This window comes from Triticum urartu, unplaced genomic scaffold (genome assembly GCF_056163025.1).
Source record: "Triticum urartu cultivar PI428250 unplaced genomic scaffold, HENAU_Tu73 scaffold2, whole genome shotgun sequence".
NCBI classification, from domain to species: domain Eukaryota; kingdom Viridiplantae; phylum Streptophyta; class Magnoliopsida; order Poales; family Poaceae; genus Triticum; species Triticum urartu.
The window spans coordinates 1,621,490-1,645,163 of NW_028260368.1; the positions used below are offsets into that span (position 1 = coordinate 1,621,490).

Sequence of the window (23,674 nt, forward strand, 5' to 3'; positions counted from 1 at the left end):
TATGGTTCATATTCTGGATTGGGTTCATCTCTATAGTAATCGGAGGGACCAGATTGTAAACATGAAAAAGTAGGAGCTTAGCGGGTCCTTACCCCCCTTTATCTGATTAGAGCGGAAAGGACCCGCGGAATTTTTATTTTACTCTTATAACGCGAATTGAATCTATTCGATTCACTCTTATGAAGCAACAAGAAAAAGAGATCACTCGAGGATCCAATATCTTATTCCACGAAGGAAGTATCCTGAAAATCCTTGATTTAGTTTCGAGTAATAAACTAATAAAACCTTAATCAAAACTATTCAACTAGCCTAAAAATAAAAAAACCTTCAATGGAAGAGTTTACTTTTTTTTTGCAAAATTTCTGTAAATTTGAAGTTGAACTTAATTAAACAAGCCAAGCAATTTGCTCACAATCACAAGAAATTTTTCCCCCGCCATATTTTCTTCCCCTCTGTTTGTCCACTACCTCGGCTAAACCTAAGCAAAAGAAAAAGAGGTCCAAGAGACAGACCCGAATAAAGAAGAAATAGTAATCTTTGACGAATTAGGAAGAAAAAGGATTCTTATTTTGATACAAGAAGAATCGGCACAAGAAAAAGGCTTTTTCTTGTGCCGAATAGACGATTAAGAAGACCTGCAATCCCTCCGAAAAAGAAGAAATTTTAATTTGATTGTTCTCGCCTTTGCCTTGGATTCTCTTCTTTTGCATGGGATATAAATAAGGAATTCCAGACATCTCATAAACAAAAAGCAGTCTAAACAAAAAAAGGATTTCCAAAATAGATCATAGATAATTCTAGCAATTGCCAATAAATCGAGGCTTTTTACCAACTTGATGGTAAGAAATCCCGGGACCTAGAAATTCATTTCGTACAATTGAACCTTTTCAAACTGTTTCTTTTTGAGAACCAAAAAAACTTGTGCCAAAATAACGGATGCGAAGAAGAACAAAAGGCCTTGGACACGTAATGGATCCTGAAGCACGATTTCTGCGTCCCCCTGACCAAAACCTCCCACATTAGGATTGCTTGTTAATGGTTGATCAAGCTTGATGGATTCCCCCTCTGAAACAAGAAGTTCTGGTCCGGGAGGTATAATATCAATCACTTGGCGTCCATCTGATGCATCAACTATGGATATTTCATACCCCCCCTTTTCTTTACGTAGTATTTTTCTTACTATACCTGTTGACGTAGCATTATAGACTGTATTGTTACTCTTGCTACCATCAGGATAGATCTGTCCTCTTCCTCGGTTTCCCCCTACATATATGGGATATTTTAAGAAATGAGCATCTTTCTTCGTAGCAGGATCAGGGGAAAGAATGGGAAAGACAATTTCACTATATTTCTTACCGGGAACAGGGCCTATCACAAGAATGTTTTTTTTATCGGGACGATAACTCTGAAAAGCAAGATTTCCTATCTTTTCTTTTAACTCAGGGGAAATACGATCGGGCGGCGCTAATTCGAATCCCTCGGGCAAAATAAGAACAGCACCTACATTCAACCCTCCCTTTTTTCCATTAGCAAGAACTTGTTTCAATTGCATATCATAAGGAATTCGAAGAACTGCTTCAAATACAGTATCGGGAAGCACAGCTTGGGGAACTTCAATATCGACGGGCTTGCTAGCTAAATGGCAATTGGCACATACAATTCGTCCAGTTGCTTCTCGTGGGTTTTCATAACCCTGCTGCGCAAAAATGGGATATGCATTTGAAATAGATGTCCGAGTTATTACGTATATCATGATCGATACAGAAATCGATCGAGTTATCTGTTCCTTTACCCAAGAAAAAGTATTTCTATTTTCCATGTCCAATCGCAGATCCCAGAATTTCTACAATAAATTAGATAGGTAGCTAAGCTAATCTAGTTCCCTATACACGAATCTGTTGTCATTCTACTGCAACAGTTGTACTGCAATGATGAATACCTTAAAGTAGGTATAAATAGAAAGAATTTTGCTAAAATGGAAAAGGGCTTTCTTTCTAAAAAAAGATGCTTGCTAATTTGATTAATATTAATATCGGGAGATCAAATGAATTTATGCTTCACTAATTGAATGATAAATGACTACAAGCGAAGGAGATAGACGATTTAAACAAAAAAAGACCCAAAATTTCAAACATGTATCTAGAATTACTGGAAAACTACAAACAAAAATAGTGAAAATAAGCTCGTTAGGAGCCCATCCAAAATCGTTGTAGACCCAACGAATTACTAGTTCCCAACCACGGGTGGAGTGAAATCCAACAAAAAAATCAGTAACTAAAAGAATAAAAAAAGCTTTTATTGAGTCATTTAAATTATAGAAGAATTCCTGAACCCAAGAATTCAAAATGACAAGTTCCTCTTTACCCAGAAAAAAAGAACCACTTAGAATAGCCAAACAGATTATATTTGTCGAGAAATGCAAAATGGTATGGAGATGATCCTCATTATTTATTTTGACCCATTGTATTATTTCCTTGTGTATTCCTGTAGGAGGTTTTTGTACATGTGTCTTTAGTTTCCCTTTTATCATCTCGTCCAAGAGAGAAAGTTCTTCTAATTCTATGAATCTTTCTAGAATCCTTTTCTCTTGAATATCAGTTAAGAGAGTTTCGGATTGCCTGGTATTCCACCAATTCTTAATCCAAAGTTCCAGACATTTGTTAAATGAGGAAGAGACCCCCCAAGGCAAAAGTACGATAAATACAAGATATAGTAAAGAAGGCAATGCTTTCTTTTTTTTCATTTTTGATCTGTAAATGGAGTTGTTAATGAATATGCTTCATTCGCTGACTCTATTCCATTCCCTGACTCTATATGATGATATTTCTATTTCATGATATTTCTATTTCTTTGAAGCAAAAACTCTATAGGTTTGATACCCTGTATCTATTCTTCTTTTTTGTATATTAGTTATTAGTGGAATTTCAGTGCATTGGGTTCTTTCTTAGATCTAGATGGAATGAAATAGTGAAATAGAATAAAAAAAAAGCCCTTTCGGATGAAAAAGGAAGAATAGTATGCGATATATCTAACTTGGATAAAAAAAAATTAAAAGCAAATTTCTCTTATCCTCGTTTGTTCCTTCCTTTAGATAAATACTTAAAAATCCCCTTACAATAACAAATCCAATTTAGAAGGGACTTCCTCCCTGTGTTGAGAAAACTTTTCTTCTTCCAATTCTTCTTTTCTTCATTCAACTCAGTTCAAAAAAGATACCTCAAAATACTTCAATTGGTACGCGCAAGAAATAGGCCAATTCGGCAGCTTTTTGTTCAATTTCTCGTGGAGTAAAAAATTTATCATCAGTACGAGTCAAGGGAATGATCCCCTGGCCCCGGATTTCCATATAAAGAATACGACGAGGATAAAGACCCTCTTTAACCTGAATTCTAATTGATTGGATATCCCGCATAAGGAATCGAAGGAAGACGCGACGTTTTATTCCAGGGAATCCCCAACGAAAAATGCACACTATTCCCTCTTTTCTATCGAATCGGTCATAACCACTACCTACATTCCACAAAATAGTACACCACAAGTAGGAGCTAATGAATAGGCCTGCGATTCCGTAGAAAGACATCACGACCCCCTGCGGAAAAAAAAGAATTTCTTGAGATGGAAGTATAGATATAATATTCTTACCAAGATAACTGGAAATCCCAACCGATAAGAATCCTAGTGAACCTAGAAAAAGAATACAGGCCCAGAAAAAATTACCCCTTTTTCGAGAACCTTTTAGAAGTTCTACCCATATGTGTTCTGATCGCCAATTCATATTAGATATACTAAATCCAGCAGCGGTCGATTGAAATTGAGAGAATAAGCTAAATAATTTTGACTTTACTTTTTTTGATTCTGAAATCGCCTTCAGCAACTAGTACTCCTGTGAAATAATAGGTTAGATACATTGACTTTCTATTCAAAAAATATTCGTTGATTCAATTAAAATAAATAAAATAAAACTCGCTATACCTGGCTCTGCATATTCATGCATTTATGCTCGTAGCCTATATCCGCATCCATAACCGTTTTTCATTTGTGTGTAGAAAGTGTGTGTAGAAAAAGCCACATACCCTACCATATTATATTACTTACACTAAAAAATACTAGACAATCTTATTTTTTTGCACATAAAGAAATAAAGAAGTCATTGCAATTGCCGGAAATACTAAGCCTACTAAAGGCACGAAAATAGAAGGTAAGTTTAAATCCGTCATGGAATAGGTGTCTCAATTCAAATTTACTATTTCTATCTAGTCGAAAAATATCTTAAGATTCTTATGATATAATTAAGTATATCTATTATAAGGAATATTGACTATTGTATTGTATTTTTTATTTTTAGTTTGAAAAATATTCTGTAAAAAAAATGAAAGGATAATAAGAAAATTCCAAAAAAGGAGAACTAATTAAAAAGATTTTATTTTGATTTTCCCATCCTCATGGCCTTTCTATCTTTCTAATCTAATTTGAAATTGGATTCAAAAGAAAGCGGTTAGAATTTACTTCCTGCATACATACTTCTCTAGAAGCGCATACAATAATGCGTGGTAAAGGCGGAAAAATAGTATATTCAATCAAAATCAAAGGGCAAATTATCTTACCTACTATAGATCCCCTACTACCCTCTTAGACTTTAAAAGGCGATATACCACCCAAAGAAAGGGTATGAAAATGCCGGGTGGAGTTAGCTTTTCGACGAAGACCTGTCCCGTGCAGCGAAGCCCTGTTAGTAAGACCCCCCGCAATAATGGATTATAGAAGAATATTATTCCAAATACTCCTCTGGACGCATATAGTAGCATTGCGATTCCGAATCTTTTTTATTTATGAATATGAACAGAAAAAATTCATTGTATCGTTGGGTCGGAGCGGAGGTTTGGTCCAGAAAAATTAGAAACAAAACGTCTACTCTACCGCATTGAAGTCTATAGCGCTGTATTTCCACGAAAGTATAATTCTTACCATCAGGATACGATCCTTTCTTTTGAACTAAACGTCTCTACGATGGGTCCAGGTTCTATGTCCAATCCCAAATCAAGGATTTCTCGCTCTTGATCGGAGTCATAAACTAAAAAAAAACTACCTTTTTATCCTTTTTCTCAAGGTTATAGAAAACTTCCTTATCTAGTTCTAGCATTTTGAAAAAAAAAAAATGCTTCTTTTTTTACACACAGTTCGAGTCACTTGTTGACTCACGATTACGCCTGTTAAAAGTTTCAAACGTCCTCTTTTTTGAAATTGAAAGAGAGTCCTATAAAAAGGTCTAACTTCCAAACTATGTCTTTTTTCATTCATTCTCCTTTAGTTTTTTTCTCTATCTAGAAGTGGAATAGAATAACCCGGTTGAAGGGTAATGATCATACGTCTGTAATGCATTGTATGGCCCAGAATAGGTCCTATTCTTCTACCTTTTCCAGGTAGTCGATGGCTATTCACAGCTACCACCTTAACACCAAAGAAGAGTTCGACCCAATGCTTTATTTCTGTCTTAGTGAATCCCGATTCGACATTAAAAGTATATTGATTCTTTCCCAATAAACGAAGACTTTTTTCTGTAAATACTGCGTATTTGATTCCATTATCATTATCATATGATAATACTATATTTTATTATTTTATTATTTTATTTGTATTTCTTTATTGTATTATACCTTAATATATATATTCTAGATATATAGAATAGACGAATCTCAATTTGTCAAGTCTCATGATCATATCATGATCTATTTTTATTCGGCTCAATCTTTTTTTTCTAAAAAAGATTGAGCCGAGTTTAATTGCAATCAATTAGAAGAATAAAGAAGAATTACTGCATTTCATAACTGATTTTTTTCTCTTTTTATTTCGTTTCTTTTTTATTTATACCTTCTTTATCTTTAGTTTTATCTAGTTAATCAATAGTATCTACCGGCTCGAACTCGAATTTGATCGCCTTCCATACTTCACAAGCTGCGGCTAGTTCAGGACTCCATTTGCAAGCTGCTCGGATAATTTCATTACCTTCGCGAGCAAGATCGCGCCCTTCGTTACGAGCTTGTACACAGGCTTCTAAAGCCACTCGATTAGCTGCTGCACCAGGTGCATTTCCCCAAGGATGTCCTAAAGTTCCTCCACCAAATTGTAATACAGAATCGTCCCCAAAGATTTCGGTCAGAGCTGGCATATGCCAAACATGAATACCACCTGAAGCTACCGGTATAACACCTGGCATGGATACCCAGTCCTGAGTGAAAAAGATACCGCGAGCACGATCTTTTTCAATAAAATCATCGCGCAATAAATCAACAAAACCTAAAGTCATTTCGCGTTCCCCTTCTAACTTACCTACTACTGTACCGGAGTGGATATGATCTCCCCCAGACATACGCAATGCTTTAGCTAATACACGGAAATGCATACCATGATTTTTCTGTCTATCAATAACTGCATGCATTGCACGGTGAATGTGAAGAAGTAGGCCATTGTCGCGGCAATAATGAGCCAAAGTAGTATTTGCGGTGAATCCCCCAGTTAAGTAGTCATGCATTACAATAGGAACCCCTAATTCTCTTGCAAATACAGCTCTCTTAATCATTTCTTCACATGTACCCGCAGTCGCATTCAAGTAATGCCCCTTGATTTCACCGGTTTCGGCCTGTGATTTATAAATAGCTTCGGCACAAAAGACAAAACGGTCTCTCCAGCGCATAAATGGTTGTGAGTTTACGTTTTCATCATCTTTGGTAAAATCAAGTCCACCACGTAGACACTCATAACACGCTCTACCATAATTTTTTGCGGATAATCCCAATTTTGGTTTAATAGTACATCCCAATAAAGGACGACCGTACTTGTTCAACTTATCTCTTTCAACTTGGATACCATGAGGCGGGCCTTGGAAAGTTTTTGAATAAGTAGGGGGAATTCGTAGATCCTCCAAACGTAGAGCACGTAGGGCTTTGAAACCAAATACGTTACCTACAATGGAAGTAAACATGTTAGTAACGGAACCCTCTTCAAATAGGTCTAATGGATAAGCTACATAACAGATCCATTGGTTGTCTTCCCCAGCAACAGGCTCGATGTGATAGCATCGTCCTTTGTAACGATCAAGACTGGTAAGTCCATCAGTCCAAACAGTTGTCCATGTACCAGTAGAAGATTCGGCAGCTACTGCAGCCCCTGCTTCTTCGGGCGGAACCCCAGGCTGAGGACTTACTCGGAATGCTGCCAAGATATCAGTATCCTTAGTTTCATACTCTGGGGTGTAGTAAGTCAATTTATAATCTTTAACACCAGCTTGAAATCCAACACCTGCTTTAGTTTCTGTTTGTGGTGACATAAGTCCCTCCCTATAACTCTTGAATTAAGAATTCTCACAATAACAGGGTCTACTCGATGTTAATTAGGCGTAAATGAAACTTTAGCAAAAATCTCGTAAAACAAAAAGGATATTCAATTAATATAATATCAACTCATTAAAGAAAATTGAGGGCATGCTTAGGTTAATGAATATGTTTCATTCATATATAATGCGTACACCCTGTGTATGTTCTATCCTATAGGAATTCCAATATAGGAATTCGATAGGAATTGAGTTGTTGTTATGGTAAGTTAACACGGTTCGTTATTAAACCATGGATTTGATTTACCAAATCCATAATTATTGTATACTCTTTGATAGATATAGCGCAACCCAAATTAATTCCTAATCCTTATTTTACAAGTTCTTAATAGTTCTCTTTTCTTATTTTGAATGCAAATACCTAACTAAATACTAATAAAATTCTTTGTTGACAGCAATCTATGCTTCACAGTAGTATATATTTTGTATATCGAAGTCCTAGATAGGAAAGTAGAGTAGGCACAGATCCTCCACAAAAGGCAAAATGTATATGAAAAAAAAGATTGATTGAACTTTCCAATGGACTCATTCCATGAGTAAACGATTGAATGGGATTCGCTTGGGCAACGAAATCAAGTCCTGGTCCCCTTTTCTCTCTTATTGAATTAACTAATTCATTTCCTTTTTACTTTTGGATTTTTTTTGATTTGATTTGGCATTATTCAACAATAAAAAAAGAAAAATTTCGACAAATTCCTTTTTTTTAATTATGTGATAATTATGAGAACCAATCCTACTACTTCTCCTCCCGGGGTTTCCACAATTGAAGAAAAAAGTACAGGTCGTATCGATCAAATTATTGGACCCGTGCTGGATGTCACTTTTCCCCCAGGCAAGTTACCTTATATTTATAACGCTTTGGTAGTCCAGAGTAGAGACACTGCCGATAAGCAAATTAATGTGACTTGTGAGGTACAACAATTATTAGGAAATAATCGAGTTAGAGCTGTAGCTATGAGTGCTACGGACGGGTTGATGAGAGGAATGGAAGTGATTGACACGGGAGCTCCTCTCAGTGTTCCGGTCGGTGGAGCTACTCTCGGACGAATTTTCAACGTTCTTGGGGAGCCTGTTGACAATTTGGGTCCTGTAGATAGTAGTGCAACGTTCCCTATTCATAGATCTGCGCCTGCCTTTATCGAGTTAGATACGAAATTATCCATCTTTGAAACAGGTATTAAGGTCGTCGATCTTTTAGCTCCTTATCGACGTGGAGGAAAAATAGGACTATTTGGGGGGGCTGGAGTAGGTAAAACAGTACTGATCATGGAATTAATCAATAACATTGCTAAAGCTCATGGGGGCGTATCCGTATTCGGTGGAGTAGGGGAACGGACTCGTGAAGGAAATGATCTTTATATGGAAATGAAGGAATCCGGAGTAATTAATGAAAAAAATATTGAGGAATCAAAGGTAGCTCTAGTCTATGGCCAAATGAATGAACCACCGGGAGCTCGTATGAGAGTTGGTTTAACTGCCCTAACTATGGCGGAATATTTCCGAGATGTTAATAAGCAAGACGTGCTTTTATTTATCGATAATATCTTTCGTTTTGTTCAAGCAGGATCAGAGGTATCCGCTTTATTAGGGAGAATGCCCTCCGCAGTGGGTTATCAACCTACTCTTAGTACAGAAATGGGTTCTTTGCAAGAAAGAATTGCTTCTACTAAAAAGGGATCTATAACTTCGATTCAAGCAGTTTATGTACCTGCAGACGATTTGACCGACCCTGCCCCTGCCACAACATTTGCACATTTGGATGCTACTACCGTACTTTCCAGAGGATTAGCTTCCAAGGGTATTTATCCAGCAGTAGATCCTTTAGATTCAACCTCGACTATGTTACAGCCTCGGATCGTTGGCAACGAACATTATGAAACTGCGCAAAGAGTTAAGGAAACTTTACAACGTTACAAAGAACTTCAGGACATTATCGCAATTCTTGGCTTGGATGAATTATCGGAAGAGGATCGTTTAACTGTAGCAAGAGCAAGAAAAATTGAGCGTTTCTTATCACAACCGTTCTTTGTGGCAGAAGTTTTTACTGGTTCTCCAGGAAAGTATGTTGCTCTTGCGGAAACTATTAGGGGATTTCAACTAATCCTTTCCGGAGAATTAGACGGCCTACCTGAACAGGCTTTTTATTTGGTGGGTAACATCGATGAAGCTAGCACGAAAGCTATAACCTTAGAAGAGGAGAACAAATCGAAGAAATGAAATTAAATCTTTATGTACTGACTCCTAAGCGAATTATTTGGGATTGTGAAGTGAAAGAAATCATTTTATCCACTAATAGTGGCCAAATTGGCGTATTACCAAACCACGCCCCCATTAACACAGCAGTAGATATGGGTCCTTTGAGAATACGCCTCCTCAACGACCAATGGTTAACAGCGATTCTGTGGAGCGGTTTTGCGAGAATAGTTAATAATGAGATCATCATTTTAGGAAATGATGCGGAACTGGGTAGTGATATTGATCCGGAAGAAGCTCAAAAGGCACTTGAAATAGCCGAAGCTAACTTGAGTAAAGCTGAGGGTACGAAAGATTTGGTTGAAGCGAAGCTCGCTCTCAGACGAGCTAGGATACGAATCGAGGCTGTCAATTGGATTCCCCCATCCAATTGAAGACAATCCAGTGGTTTATAGTTGATACAAAGAAAAAGGGAAGAGGGGTAGAAAAAGTTATTAGATAGCGAAGCGAAGTAAGTCCAATGCTATCTAGTAATTTTTCTACCTACTTACCTACTATTGGATTTGAACCAATGACTCCCGCCGTATGAAAGCAATACTCTAACCACTGAGTTAAGTAGGCAATTTATCACCACAAAGGAAGACCCATTACTTCGATCGATTATATATTGAATCCCTTTTCTAAGCAATACCGCTCTGTTATTGGTCTGTTATATACTAAATACTAAACTAAATACTAAACAGATACAGATCAAAGGGGTATCCTCTGGCATTAGAAAATATTCATCTTGACAAGAAATTATCTATATGTTAAGATATCTCTGATAAGGGCTATAGCTCAGTTCGGTAGAGCAACTCGTTTACACGTGCGCCAATGCTTTTCAAAGGAGCTTATTATGCAATGAACATAATCGATCTTATTGCAAAATCAATGTCTTACTTCATAGATTCGAGAGAATAGGAGAACAGTAGCCTGACAAACAGTCGGTTCAGTCCGATTCAGGTGCCAATTCAGGTGCCTAATCAAATAGAACCCTTATGGATTTGCTAGTTGATAAGGTAAATATCCAGCCCACTAAATGCTAGGCGTAATGAGGATAAGGGCCTCCAAAAAACTTCTTTTCGTTCTATGAACTTTAAGGTGTATGAAGTCTCATAGTTAACTCTTGCAGTGGAACGATAGAGACTCCATTTCACTTAGGTTGATTTAATTTAGACCGGAGGCAGACCTAAGTCAAGGTAATCCTCCTTTGAAACACTTTGGTATTGCTCCTAGATAGATCATAATACAAAAAATCAATCAGAGCACAGGGAGCCATCTCATTATCTTTCCGTAAAGAAAAACTATGGTGGACTAACTGATCTTTAAATCAGTTTATGAAAGAGCCCAATGCAAAAAAATGCATGTTGGGTCTTTGAAACAGTTCAAATCATTTCGATAATAATCCGTTTGATCTGTTTTACCGAGAAGGTCTACGGTTCGAATCCGTATAGCCCTAATATGCCCTTTTTTAGATTTTAGGATCTCTATCCTATGTTTTCTTTAGTTTAGTATAGTTTTCATTTTCTCATTAGTATTTGTTTATAGACTGGATAGGCGCCTGCGACATAGAATAGAGATAAAAGCATTACCAAAGGCTCATTCATCGAAAATCAAAATCATACAGACAGGAAAAGAAAAACGAATTTCTATCAAATCAATAGAAGAAAGGATCCTTTCCCTGATTTGAATCCCGTCCTCCTTCAAATAGGATATCTCTAGACTTCCCTATAATAACTGCAATGATTTTATCCATTTTGCGAATTCCTACTTTGTTTTAAGTATATTTATTACTTTGTTTATAGATACATTATGTAAATTGATCAACTTTAAATAGAAAAAATAAAGTAAAGAGTAAATAAGAAAACAGAATATTCTGTCTCATAGTTCTGAAATAGAGTTCTTTATTTTTATTTTATAGTATTACTTCTCATTAATTATACTGCATAGATTAGTCCTACTATCTTAATTAGGTTCTAATTTAGTAGTATTCTCATTTTTATTTAATAGTCTCTTATTATTTTATTATTAAATATTAAATAAAGGATAGAGCTATTCTTTTTTCTAGAGATTCTAGAGAAAGCGAGACAAAGTGAAACGAGAAAGTTTTCTTTATATAAGAATTAGATCTACATACACCATATCTAAATAGAATGGAAATCCAAAAGAAAGGGAGTTGGGATTCCATTGGATGAATCTTTAAAGAAGATGCAGCACAGAGGAAACAAAGGCTAAACTTAAACTAAGCGCTTTTGTTTGAACAAAAAAGATTCTTGTTTCACCGAGGAAAAGAGAGAAGTTCTGGATAAATTGACAATGCTGAATTGAATTGACTAATTTAAGTTCCGCCTATTCCACATTAATGGGAGTACATTATGTTTCTGCTTCACGAATATGATATTTTTTGGACATTTCTAATAATAGCAAGCCTTATTCCTATTTTGGCATTTTCGATTTCAGGACTTTTAGCCCCGGTTAGTGAAGGACCAGAGAAGCTTTCTAGTTATGAATCGGGTATAGAACCCATGGGAGGGGCTTGGGTACAATTCCGAATACGCTATTATATGTTTGCGCTCGTTTTTGTTGTTTTTGATGTGGAAACCGTCTTTCTATACCCTTGGGCAATGAGTTTCGACGTATTGGGTGTATCCGTTTTTATCGAAGCTTTGATTTTCGTGCTTATCTTAGTTGTTGGTTTAGTTTATGCATGGCGAAAAGGAGCCTTGGAATGGTCTTAACTGAATATTTAGACAAAAAAAAAGAAGGAAAAGATTCTATTGAGACAGTTATGAATTTGATTGAGTTTCCCTTACTTGACCAAACAAGTTCCAATTCTGTTATTTCAACTACACCAAATGATCTTTCGAATTGGTCAAGACTCTCCAGTTTATGGCCCCTTCTATACGGTACCAGTTGTTGTTTCATTGAATTTGCTTCATTAATAGGCTCACGATTCGACTTTGATCGTTATGGATTGGTACCAAGATCAAGTCCTAGGCAAGCAGACCTAATTTTAACAGCCGGTACGGTAACAATGAAAATGGCTCCCTCTTTAGTGAGATTATACGAGCAAATGCCTGAACCAAAATACGTCATTGCTATGGGAGCCTGTACTATTACAGGGGGAATGTTCAGTACGGATTCCTATAGTACTGTTCGGGGAGTTGATAAGTTAATTCCTGTGGATGTCTACTTGCCGGGCTGCCCACCTAAACCGGAGGCAGTTATAGATGCCCTAACAAAACTTCGTAAGAAGATATCGCGAGAAATAGTTGAGGATCAAACTCTATCTCAAAATAAAAATAGATGTTTTACTACCAGTCACAAGCTTTATGTTAGGCGCAGTACTCATACAGGAACTTATGAGCAAGAATTGCTCTATCAATCACCATCTACATTAGATATATCTTCTGAAACTTTTTTCAAATCCAAAAGTTCAGTACCTTCCTACAAATTAGTGAATTAGGAGAGGGGCTCTTTTGTGTAGAAAAATAAAAAGCAGGGCAATCTTTCAAACTTGCATCCGAAATGTGAAATATTTATACAAAGAGGGAGAGATGAAGACAATGCAGCAGGGTTGGTTATCTAATTGGCTAGTCAAACATGAGGTGGTTCATAGATCTTTGGGCTTTGATCACCGAGGAATAGAGACTTTACAAATAAAAGCAGGGGATTGGGATTCCATTGCTGTCATTTTATATGTATATGGTTACAATTATTTACGCTCCCAATGTGCTTATGATGTAGCACCCGGTGGATCTTTAGCTAGCGTGTATCATCTTACGAGAATACAATATGGTATAGATAATCCAGAAGAAGTCTGCATAAAAGTCTTTGCCCAAAAGGATAATCCTAGAATTCCGTCTGTCTTCTGGATTTGGAGAAGTGCCGATTTTCAAGAACGCGAATCTTATGATATGGTGGGAATCTCTTATGATAATCATCCGCGCCTTAAACGTATCCTAATGCCTGAAAGTTGGATAGGCTGGCCCTTACGTAAGGATTATATAACCCCCAATTTTTATGAAATACAAGATGCTCATTGAATGATAAGAAATTCATGCTCACTTATACAACACAACTCCAGATTTTATTCAAGTCAAGGAATATTTTTAGGTTCTTTTCCTAGATGAAACGGAATACCTATTTATAATTAATTCCTAATTATACAAAAGCATTCCAGATAGACTGAGCAAAAAAAGGGTTTCATTTGGATTCCCCTATTTTGAAAATCGCATATTAATTTCCTTCATATGAACAGAAAAATAGGATGACTCAAAGAAGTTCTCTACCAGGAACTTTGTACCGCGCACATTACTTAGCACAACTAGGAAAATAAGATAAGATAAAGATAAGCAAGACTAAAAAAATATTCGTCGGAATAGCGGAATACAAAATTAAGAAACGCAAAAAAATAAAGGGGAATCTCACCCCCTTCTTTATCATAAAGAAAAGATATATTTTAAAACTTCTTTAAAAAGAAAAAGAAGTGCCTCTATATTTATATTATAGATTTATCCACATAGATGAATAAATATTATTAATGAATATGTATCACAATCCATCTCGAGGTATTTGGATCAATACCTATTCGGTGGATCTTTTTTTTTTTTTTCTCTGCCAGGAACCAGATTTGAACTGGTGACACGAGGATTTTCAGTCCTCTGCTCTACCAACTGAGCTATCCTGACCTTTTCTTGTGCATCATCCTAGTAGAGTATTTGTATCTATGTCAATTAAAAGGACTAAAAATTAATTAAAGTATTTCAAATTTTAAATTTGAAAATGGGGGGGGTAGTCCTATGCATTGTGCATGGTTTACTTAAATAAAACTTAAAAATAGAGTGAATAACCAAGATTTCTTGCCGATACTCTAATAAAAAAGAAATCTATTCAATGAATAGGATAAGATCCATTGAGTTCTCTTCGCATTCCTTTGTGAAAGAGTAGAATGAGAAAGCTAATGAATCTTAAACCCATTGCATTGATAAAAAGAAAAAAAAGTGCATTGATAAAAAGAAAAAAAAAAAGAGGATAAATAATAATAATATAGTATAGTTAGGGAATAAAAGAGGATTTGGGGATAGAGGGACTTGAACCCTCACAACTTATAAAGTCGACGGATTTTCCTTTTACTAGAAATTTCATTGTTGTCAGTATTGACATGTAGAATGGGACTCTCTCTTTGTCCTCGTCCGATTAATCCACTTTTTTAAAGATCTCGAAAACTTTGAATTTTAATTGAAGAATTTGATTATTCAATATTCGATTGGAGTGGATTCACAATAATGAAAAAAAAAAATTATGATATGAGTTTTTTATTTCATAATCATTATCATTTCTAATTTCATTTTTAAAAAAGATAAAGAACCTATATTATAATTAGAATATAATATGAGTTCTGTGATTAATCGTTTGCTATGTCAGTATCTATACGTGTTTATTAAATGTATAAGGTATAAAACCCCTCTTTCTCTAATTTAGAACTAGAAGGAATTCCACTAACAACACAACGTAATTAACTCGATTCGTTAGAACAGCTTCCATTGAGTCTCTGCACCTATCCTTTTCCTTTGTATTCTAGTTCGAGAACCCCTTGTTTTCTCAAAACACGGATTTGGCTCAGGATTGCCCTTTTTTAATTCCAGGGTTTCTCTGAATTTGGAAGTTACCACTTAGCAGGTTTCCATACCAAGGCTCAATACAATCAAGTCCGTAGCGTCTACCGATTTCGCCATATCCCCATTTCCCTCTTCTTTGAGACCAGGATTCCTTGTGTAATTTCATCCATCTCTTAGTTTTTTTTTTGAATCATTGAGTTCATCACTCAACGTAGTCTAGCAGTTCAGTTCGACTCTATTTGAGAGACCTCGCTTGCTTATTGCAATTCAGAATTGAATTGATTCTATCCTTGATGTATTTGCAATTCAATCCGAATCAATATATCCAAAAGTTTTTATCTCCCCCACCTCCCGTCTTACTTTTTTATAGTATTCAAAATTATACTATAACGCTTGATATTTATTCTTTTTTTCTAATCAGAATTAGCAATTTTATTTACTCTGACTCTATGTTCCCCTTAGTGAAATATTAATCCTCAAATTATTAACAAATAATAAAGTCTATAATGATCGAATGAAAATACCAATAAATTCTATAATTTTATTTTTTAATATCCTATAGTTAAGCATATCAAGCTAACTTTATCTTTAAGAAGTTTTAGTATTTTTTTATTTTTATAAGTATAACTTCAAATTTAGAACTAGTTAATAGCTAAGATTAATAACTAATATCTGAGATTTTACGGATTTCCTATACTATACCTATTTCTATTTGTTACACTATTTCCGTTATGTAAGCCCACTTAGCTCAGAGGTTAGAGCATCGCATTTGTAATGCGAGGGTCATCGGTTCAAATCCGATAGTCGGCTTTTTTTTCTCTATCGATGTTCTACGAACAAGAATCTCTTTTTTTCCGAATTAAATGGAGAATCCAGGATCTTTTATGTTTTTTACCTTACAATTTTGCTAGATACAAAACAATAAAATAAATAATATATATACAAAAAAAAAAGATTTTGATGAAATTCCATTTTTTGGGGTACTTTAGTTGATTTTACTCTGTTTATCCTGTAGTTTAATTCAGTTTTAATTTCGATGTATTCTGTAATGTAAATACAATGAAATTAATTGTGTAAAATGAAATTTCAATAAAATAAAAAAAGGAGTCTTCATGTCCCGTTATCGAGGACCTCGTTTAAAAAAAATACGCCGTCTGGGAGCTTTACCAGGACTCACTAGAAAAACACCTAAATCCGGAAGTAATCTTAAAAAAAAATTCAATTCTGGGAAAAAGGAGCAATATCGTATTCGTCTTCAAGAAAAACAGAAATTGCGTTTTCATTATGGTCTGACAGAACGACAATTACTTAGATATGTACATATCGCTGGAAAAGCAAAAAGGTCAACAGGCCAGGTTTTACTACAATTACTTGAAATGCGTTTGGATAATATCCTTTTTCGATTGGGTATGGCTTCAACCATTCCTGGGGCCCGCCAATTAGTCAACCATAGACATATTTTAGTTAATGGTCGTATAGTCAATATACCAAGTTTTCGTTGCAAACCCCGAGATATTATTACTACGAAAGATAACCAAAGATCAAAAGGTCTGGTTCAAAATTATATTGCTTCATCGGACCCGGGGAAATTGCCAAAGCATTTGGCGATTGACACGTTGGAATATAAAGGACTAGTAAATAAAATCCTAGATAGGAAGTGGGTCGGTCTCAAAATAAATGAGTTGTTAGTTGTAGAATATTACTCTCGTCAGACTTGAACTTAACGAAAAAAGGAAAGGTTCATAGAATTTTCTTCCCCTTCCCCTTTCCCCGAACTAAATCGCCCTAAGACCATTACCATTAATTTGTATTTTCCCATCAACTAGCTAAAATTGATTAACCCTAGGATTAGGATCCTTTTTTCTTTTTTCCTCTATGTGTATTTTACATACCACAGTAATTTGCTATAGAGAATTTCTAATTTCTATTAAATCAAAATAAGATAATATAAGATATTATATTATTGCTGGAAAAAATTGTTATTTGATTTGATACATTGTGATCCTTAACGTTGATGAATTAAGAAAAACGGAAAGAGAGGGATTCGAACCCTCGGTAAACAAAAGTCTACATAGCAGTTCCAATGCTACGCCTTGAACCGCTCGGCCATCTCTCCTACATAACTTATTATGGAAAATAAACTGAGTGAATAGCGAGTTTTCTTATTCCTGCAGTACAGGTACAACCGCAACCACTCGGGGGTTCCATAGTTCTATTGGAAAAATTCCTTTTGATCTAAGTGGAAGGATACAGGATTTTTTACTAGAAATTGCGCTCGCTATAAAATAAAAGTTTTAATTTGGGTTTTCCCGCAACTAAAGAAAAAGAAAATGGAAGAATTCTTCTTATTGCATAATAAAATAAAGAAACCTTAGAATTCCGTTTGCATAAGATACGCTACACCATACTATCGAAATCAAAAATAGGGTATGAGACAATTAATAACTTTGAAAACACGAAATAGTTGATAACATAAGTTGTTGTTCAGAAATAGGAAAGTGGAATGAAATCCAGTCTTAGTCAAATATTTCATATCTCTTCGTGTCCAAGCAGAAGGAAAAGGATACAATTTGAGCTGAGCGGAAAATCCATATCTCTCTTATCCATTTAAAGCATATGGATTTAGAGTAGAGCATATGGATCAATCTATTTATAATTATAAGAATCGAATGTGTTTGTTTTTATGTTATTTTGTGAAGGAATGAAAACAATTCTATATAGAATGGGTTGGGAATTATGCCTAGATCCCGTGGAAATGGAAATTTCATTGATAAGACCTCCTCAATTGTAGCCAATATTTTATTGCGAATAATTCCGACAACCTCAGGAGAAAAAAAGGCATTTACTTATTATAGAGATGGTGCGATTTGACTCTTTTTTTTGCTTTTTTTTAGCCCTACCTATACCTCAGTCTTACGAAAAAGAGAGGGGGGTTGGCATAGAGAGAACCAAATTTGTAAAGCAAACAAACCCACGCTTCGGGAAGGTGAGGCGAACTAACAATTCCTTCCGTCGTGTATCCTCGATTGATGCGGCTTCAGATACTTCAATTGTAGATTTGAGTATTGAGCGAAAGGTTACACCTACAGGATATGGTATGGTATGGATTACAGGCCAATCCTACTCTATTAGTATCCGTAGGCAGCATAGGGGAGAAAAGCACTACACCTAGAAATAGGAATCAACAAGAGAAAAACTTTGTTAGAAATTACCCCTTTCCTGATCGGTATCAGGGCTGGGAAGAATGGTTGGGATAACAAACAACCATCAGGTTTGTACTTTGGATACCCCTATAACCATCAAAGATCGTTGAAGTAGCTAATTCCTCTAAATAGGAGGCGTTGAGAACAAAGAAATTATTGGAGCTATCGTTTTCCTCTAGCATTAATAGAATTCATTGGTGTTAAGAAAAACCTCTTGTGGGAAGGTTGGCTAGAGATTTCTTGGAAAAATACCAGCCCCTTTCGGTTCATAATGAGACGGGACTAATTCTATTTTGATTCTATAGATTATTTCGCTTAGTACTATTATGTACAGAAGGGAGGAGCCGTATGAGATGAAAACCTCATGTACGGTTTTGGAACGGAGATTTTTTGAATAGAATGAACGACCGTAACGGATGTTGGCTCAATCCGAAGGAAATTATGCGGAAGCTTTGCAAAATTATTATGAAGCTACGCGACTAGAAATCGATCCCTATGATCGAAGTTATATACTCTATAACATAGGCCTTATACACACAAGCAATGGAGAGCATACAAAGGCTTTGGAATATTATTTCCGGGCACTAGAACGAAACCCCTTCTTACCGCAAGCTTTTAATAATATGGCCGTGATCTGTCATTACGTGCGACTATCTCCACTATAGAAAGAAAAAAAAAAAAGAGAGGATCAAATTTTCTAGTAAATACTAGAAAAAAAGGGCTTTCTACATAGGGATCGTAAAAACAACGATTTTTCCCTATCAGCTGTAGGAAGGAAGGACACTTCACGAGAATCAAAAAACGAAGAAAGTATGGCCTATACTACTACTCTATGGATAAAGTTTCTCAAATTGATAGAGAAAGCACCGTAAAGATCAATTAGTGAGCGACTGGGTCGATACAACTAAAAAAAACTGCTTACTTATCCCATGATATGGGGCAAAATTTAGGAATCCGCTTATGTAATAGAGCCGATCCACTAAGGGATTAAGCAGCGGTGTAGTATCAGATCCCAAAGATAGTAAGTTCTTTTTTCTTTCTTATGGAAAAAAGTCTTTTTCAAGGATTCTATAGAGATTTCATATATGAAACCGGGATAGTTACCTCTCAGAAAATTTGAACGAAGGCTCTATATCTATCTATGCTTCATTCTTCTGAAGGTGGGAAAAAAGATCAAACTGATTATTGATAAAAATTAGGGTTTGAAACTTAGGTAATTAATTTCTTCTGCTTAACCCAAGAACAAATTGGATCGATTTTTGATAAATCGAATTCAGTTAAGATAGGGGAAATTCAGATAGCAATTTCTGAGCCGTATGAGGTAGGAAACTCTCAAGTACGGTTCTAAGGGAAGGAACTTCCTATTCCGACCGAGGAGAACAGGCCATTCTACAGGGTGATTCGGAAATTGCGGAAGCTTGGTTTGATCAAGCTGCTGAATATTGGAAACAAGCTATAGCGCTTACTCCGGGAAATTATATTGAAGCACAGAACTGGTTGAAGATTACGAAGCGCTTTGAATTTGAATAAGACCATGCTCCTTCTTTTTCATAAAATGGGTGGTTTGGTTGTTGATCCATTAATCAAATAAATTAGGTCGTAAGATCGAATCAAGAATTTCATTATATCCATTTCTTATACCTTCTATTTTATATGATATTTCATAAGAATAAACCATAGGGATAGGGTCTAGAATAGAAGTAATAAAGTGAATAAAAAGAGGGGGCAATCTAAATATTGCTAATATATTAGGACCATCTTATTAATAATTCTAATGAGTTATCTTGGAATTTAGAATCAAATAAAAAACCCTATATTATGCTCAAGGAAAGTAGATATAGATAGGAGCTTATGCCCTCAAAAAAAATACACTAGTTTCTTAAATTAAAAATAAAAAAGATTTTTTTCTTACGTCGAGAAATATTTGTTTTTCAAGATAAACAATGTCCGTTAGGCACCTAATCTTTATGTCATAATAGACCCGAACACTTGCCTCGGATTGACTTCAATATATAATTGCTCCAGTGAATAACTAAAAAAAAAATAGAAGGATGGTAGATAGTAAAGAAAAGAACTAATCACAATATCTATCTTTCAAAATCTATCTTTCAAAATCTATCTTTCAAAATATATATCTTTCAAAGATTCACTAAAAAGACAGTTGGCGGGTCTCTTTGTATGTCTTGTCCGGAAAGAGGAGGACTTAATGATTATTCGTTCGCCGGAACCAGAAGTAAAAATTGTTGTGGATAGGGATCCTGTAAAAACATCTTTTGAGGAATGGGCCAGACCCGGCCATTTCTCAAGAACACTAGCTAAGGGCCCTGATACTACCACTTGGATCTGGAACCTACATGCTGATGCTCACGATTTCGATAGTCATACTGGTGATTTGGAGGAGATTTCTCGAAAAGTCTTTAGTGCTCATTTCGGGCAACTTTCCATTATCTTTCTTTGGTTGAGTGGCATGTACTTTCATGGCGCCCGTTTTTCCAATTATGAAGCATGGCTAAGTGATCCTACTCACATTGGACCCAGTGCTCAGGTAGTTTGGCCTATAGTAGGGCAAGAAATATTGAATGGTGATGTAGGCGGGGGTTTCCGAGGAATCCAAATAACCTCTGGTTTTTTTCAGCTTTGGCGAGCATCTGGAATAACTAGTGAATTACAACTCTATTGTACTGCAATTGGTGCATTGATTTTTGCAGCGTTAATGCTTTTTGCTGGTTGGTTCCATTATCACAAAGCCGCTCCCAAATTGGCCTGGTTCCAAGATGTAGAATCCATGTTGAATCACCACTTAGCGGGATTATTAGGACTTGGGTCTCTTTCTTGGGCGGGGCACCAAATTCATGTATCTTTACCAATTAACCAATTTCTTGACGCTGGGGTGGATCCTAAAGAGATACCACTTCCTCATGAATTTATCTTGAATCGGGACCTTTTGGCTCAACTTTATCCTAGTTTTGCCGAAGGAGCAACCCCTTTTTTCACTTTAAATTGGTCCAAATACGCAGAATTTCTGACTTTTCGCGGAGGACTAGATCCAGTAACCGGTGGTCTCTGGCTGACCGATATTGCGCACCATCATTTAGCTATTGCTATTCTTTTCCTAATCGCAGGTCATATGTATAGGACCAATTGGGGTATTGGCCATGGACTTAAAGATATTTTGGAGGCTCACAAGGGCCCATTTACAGGACAAGGCCATAAGGGTCTTTATGAAATCTTAACAACGTCATGGCATGCTCAATTATCTCTTAACCTAGCTATGCTAGGCTCTACAACCATTGTTGTAGCTCATCATATGTATTCTATGCCTCCCTATCCATACCTAGCTACTGACTATGGTACACAACTTTCCTTGTTCACACACCACATGTGGATTGGCGGATTTCTAATAGTCGGTGCTGCTGCACATGCAGCAATTTTTATGGTAAGAGACTATGATCCAACTACTCGATACAACGATCTATTAGATCGCGTCCTTAGACACCGCGATGCAATCATATCCCACCTTAACTGGGTATGTATATTTCTAGGTTTTCACAGTTTTGGCTTGTACATTCATAATGATACCATGAGTGCTTTAGGCCGTCCACAAGATATGTTTTCGGATACTGCCATACAATTACAACCTATCTTTGCTCAATGGGTACAAAATATCCATGCTACTGCGCCTGGCGTAACAGCTCCTGGTGCAACAACAAGTACTAGCTTAACGTGGGGAGGCGGCGAGTTAGTAGCAGTAGGTGGCAAAGTGGCTTTGTTACCTATTCCATTAGGAACCGCAGATTTTTTAGTCCATCACATTCATGCATTTACCATACATGTGACTGTATTAATACTTTTGAAAGGTGTTTTATTTGCTCGGAGTTCCCGTTTGATACCCGATAAAGCAAATCTAGGTTTTCGCTTTCCTTGCGATGGGCCTGGCCGAGGGGGAACATGTCAAGTATCCGCCTGGGATCATGTTTTCTTAGGTTTATTCTGGATGTACAATGCAATTTCGGTAGTCATTTTCCATTTCAGTTGGAAAATGCAGTCGGATGTTTGGGGTACTATAAGTGATCAAGGGGTGGTAACTCATATTACAGGGGGAAACTTTGCACAGAGTTCCATTACGATTAATGGGTGGCTTCGAGATTTCTTGTGGGCACAGGCATCGCAAGTCATTCAGTCTTATGGTTCTTCATTATCTGCATATGGTCTTTTTTTCTTAGGTGCTCATTTTGTCTGGGCCTTCAGTTTAATGTTTTTATTCAGCGGCCGTGGTTATTGGCAAGAACTCATTGAATCTATCGTTTGGGCTCATAACAAATTAAAAGTTGCTCCTGCTACTCAGCCTAGAGCCTTGAGCATTATACAAGGACGCGCTGTAGGAGTAACCCATTACCTTCTGGGTGGAATTGCCACGACATGGGCATTCTTCTTAGCGAGAATTATTGCAGTAGGATAGTGGCTAGGAGGATTTGAAAGGCATTATGGAATTAAGATTTCCCAGGTTTAGCCAAGGCTTAGCTCAGGACCCCACTACTCGTCGTATTTGGTTTGGTATTGCTACCGCACATGATTTCGAAAGTCATGATGATATTACTGAAGAACGTCTTTATCAGAACATTTTTGCTTCTCACTTTGGGCAATTAGCAATAATCTTTCTATGGACGTCCGGAAATCTGTTTCATGTAGCTTGGCAAGGAAATTTTGAATCATGGATACAGGATCCTTTACACGTAAGACCTATTGCTCATGCGATTTGGGATCCTCATTTTGGTCAACCCGCTGTGGAAGCCTTTACTCGAGGAGGTGCTGCTGGTCCAGTGAATATTGCTTATTCTGGAGTTTATCAGTGGTGGTATACAATAGGATTACGCACCAATGAGGATCTTTATACTGGAGCTCTTTTTCTATTATTTCTTTCTACGCTGTCCTTAATAGCGGGTTGGTTACATCTACAACCCAAATGGAAACCAAGCCTTTCGTGGTTCAAAAACGCGGAATCTCGTCTCAATCATCATTTGTCAGGACTTTTCGGGGTAAGTTCTTTGGCTTGGACAGGACATTTAGTTCATGTTGCTATTCCCGCATCCAGGGGGGAGTACGTTCGATGGAATAATTTCTTAGATGTATTACCCTATCCCCAGGGGTTGGGACCCCTTTTGACGGGTCAATGGAATCTTTATGCCCAAAACCCTGATTCGAGTAATCATTTATTTGGTACCGCTCAAGGA

General features: G+C 36.4%; 3 non-coding genes across 3 annotated transcripts; 1 reads left to right on the forward strand and 2 right to left on the reverse strand.

Annotated features, from left to right (window-relative positions):
• Positions 1 to 14,237: 14,237 nt before the first annotated feature.
• Positions 14,238 to 14,310, reverse strand: TRNAF-GAA (transfer RNA phenylalanine (anticodon GAA)). The gene has a single exon. It is a non-coding gene; the product is annotated as a tRNA-Phe (tRNA).
• Positions 14,311 to 15,977: 1,667 nt separating this feature from the next.
• On the forward strand, positions 15,978 to 16,050 carry TRNAT-UGU (transfer RNA threonine (anticodon UGU)). The gene has a single exon. It is a non-coding gene; the product is annotated as a tRNA-Thr (tRNA).
• A 1,219-nt stretch (positions 16,051 to 17,269) lies between these two features.
• On the reverse strand, positions 17,270 to 17,356 carry TRNAS-GGA (transfer RNA serine (anticodon GGA)). Its single transcript has one exon. It is a non-coding gene; the product is annotated as a tRNA-Ser (tRNA).
• Between the last annotated feature and the right edge of the window lie 6,318 nt (positions 17,357 to 23,674).